The following is a 3,045-nucleotide window of genomic DNA, read 5'->3' as shown; positions in this document are numbered from 1 at the left end:
ATTTTTCCACGAATAATAAATCCTTTCATACCTTCCGAGCGAAGGATAATCGGAATGTCCACGTGAAGGTTTTGTAATGCTGTCATGTCAAGAATAAATCCATACAGATCTTTCGCAAGTTTTTTTGCACTCTATATATAACAAATCAGTGCTGTTGCAGATTAAACCAACATAACCTGCCTCCTAGCGTGTTTGTAACATATTATGAGTTTATGTAATGTGTTGTATATATCGATATGTGTAATAAGTCTCTGTTCTAACTTTTAACAATAGAATCCATATGAAAGATCTGAAGTTATTAACGCTGGAAAATGACGTTCTAAGAGTGTTGTAGCGTTGGCAGGAACCGACCAGTTAAAACCGATACCGGTATTTTAAGTCTCAATAATCAGTATTTTTCGGTATTTGTTTATTTCTTTTCGTAACAAACGAGCAAAAAACGGAAATTTCAATTAGCCATAGCAGCATTGCTAAATTTTTTCGTTTTTTAAATAAACCTCGGTTAGAAAAGAAGCAATTTTTATTCGTAAAATTCACATTCATTTGGAATATTGCGCTATTGTATAGAATGGGAAATGCCATCAGTGCTGTTTTTATAACAATGCCGACAGAAACGAGCAACAAACACGACGCATAACAATTGGTACAGAATTACTGAGATAATAGTGTCCCTGTTGCCATGTGTTGTGGCGTGTGGTATGCAGTGTGCAAGACTTGCCCCCACTTCGTACGTTTGTTAGTTTCTTGCTGTCCCCGCCAGACATGTGTTGTATTGCAAAATGGCACAAAATGTCGTCTGGAAACATTTTTACGAAGTGACGTGGCAATGAAGTACAATGCTTCATTTGTTTCAAAAGATTAAAGATCTGTCTGTCATTTTTACGAAATAATAAAAGAGAAAGGAAATTATGATAACGGCAATAAATAAAAAACCTAACAACAGTGCGTGCATAGTATACAATGAAATGGAAAGTAGCTGATCTGGTGCCTGAGTCTACATAATATGTTTTTATCTGCTTGTAGCCCTTGAAAACAGGCAAATTACCACGAAAAATAGTGTTCTTCAACCTTAGTTTTCCTCCTTTAGCACTGACCATCTGTAATGCCCAGACAGTGATATGATCGTCGGTTACAACAAAATTTTTGAACAGGATTACCAAAAATTAGAATCAATAGGAGTACCAGTAATTTTTGTAATATTCAATCACTTATCACTTCTCGATAACAGCAGCGCACAGTGGACAGACTAAGTTTTCTTTTATATTCCTTTTTAATTTAATATTTTCATTCCATGTATCTTGAAACTGACTGGGTCAAAATTTTTCATGATTTGTTGGATTTCGTTTATTACAGGAAATAGTATGAATAAAAAGCCGAAAATCGATTATTTCAGAAACAAGTTATTTTGAGCGGCTTTAACAGTTAGGTTAATCTGGCGTGGAAGAAAAAGCGATATAAGAAAACTGGTTATTTTTGCGATAATCGCTATCGTTTGGGTACTCCGATATCTTGTGAAAATTCTGCTACGGTTATATGAAACGAGGCTTGCGAAGGGATTGCAGCTTGCCCGATAGCACTGCTTAACCTCAGAGACGAGCAGAGAACGTTGGTATTGAGACGTCGTTCTGGTAGGACGTGCCCGCGGGCACCCTACGCGAGCCATGGTGCAGATGCTACGCCGATGAGCTTAACGCGCACGACCACACGTGACCTGTGGCCTGCGCAGCCGGGGAAACTAGCAGGAGCCAAACCTAGCCCCCGGCAGACACGATCTGCACATTGGTGGAAGCTCGTTTGTTGCCGTACAGCTGGAGAAGGAAATACTAGCGTTAATCGTACACCAAAATACTGTCGTCCCGTCGTCCTCTCGCTCTCACTCCTCATTACCTGCCGTTGGTTACAGAAATTTCTGCTTCAAAAGTTTCCACCAACTGCAGGACTTCAAGGATGTTTGTGATACAGGGGTATCTACGACGGGCGTTCAATAAAAAGTGGAATACGCTTTTTTACTCGACCAGTAAAAAAAATGCGTAATTTGAAGTGGGACACCGCGTAATATTGCCGCTTCAGTCCCTATGTCTCAAGATGTTCCGAAAGGTGGCAGCGCTATTCGTAGCCTTGAAAACGGCTTTTGTAACGGAGGTGCGTTCCAAGCAGAGAGCTGTCATAATTTTTTTAGCGGAAAACCAATGCCTAAGGAGACCTGACGGTGAACAAAAGCACGGTGAGTCGTTGGGCGAGACGTCTGCCATCATCGCACCAAGGTCGCGCAAACTATCCCATTTCCCCCGCGGCTGGCTGCTGCACACAGTTGCGATTCCCGTAATGATGAAACTTGAGAAAACACTCATTCGAGTTGATGGACGAACCACTATGAAAAAAGTCGCTCCGCAAGTGGACTTCCCTGTTGGTAGTGCTGACACTCGTCCACGAGTTGGGGTACTCAAAGACGTGTGGCCGCTGGGTTCATCACCGCCTAACATAAACCATAAAGAGCAACGAAGGATCACCTGTGTGGAATTGCTTGTGCGTTACGAGGCTGGCCGTGACAACTTTGGTCAAACATCGTCACATGCCATGAAAGATGGGTTAGAAACCTCTTCAGCGTGTTCTACGTCATAAAAATGGAAACGAATTTCTCTATAATAACGCAAGGCCTCTCACATGTCTGCGCACCCGAGAGGAGCTCACAAAACTTCACTGGACTGTTATTCTTCATCGACCCTACAGCCTGAATCCGCCACCTCCTGACTTCCATCTATTTGGGCCAAGGAAGGAGGCAGTCCACGGGAAGAAGTACTTGGATGATGGGGAGGTTACTGGTGCAGCAAGACATTGGCTCTGACGACGACCAGTAGAGTGGTACCGCGCGGGCATACACGCCCTCCTGGTAAGGTGGCGCAAGGCAGTCGCACTGAACGGAGATTATGTCAAAATATAGTGTTCTGTAGGTAAAAAATTGGGGAATAATATGGTCTATTGGAACTCTGAATAAAACGAATCTACTTTCAGAAAAAAAACGTTACATTACTTATTCAACGCCCC

The sequence above is a fragment of the Schistocerca nitens genome, chromosome 4 (genome assembly GCF_023898315.1).
Source record: "Schistocerca nitens isolate TAMUIC-IGC-003100 chromosome 4, iqSchNite1.1, whole genome shotgun sequence".
Lineage (NCBI taxonomy): Eukaryota > Metazoa > Arthropoda > Insecta > Orthoptera > Acrididae > Schistocerca > Schistocerca nitens.
The sequence above is the reverse complement of the archived record's forward strand: the minus strand, read 5'-3'. Positions refer to the sequence as shown.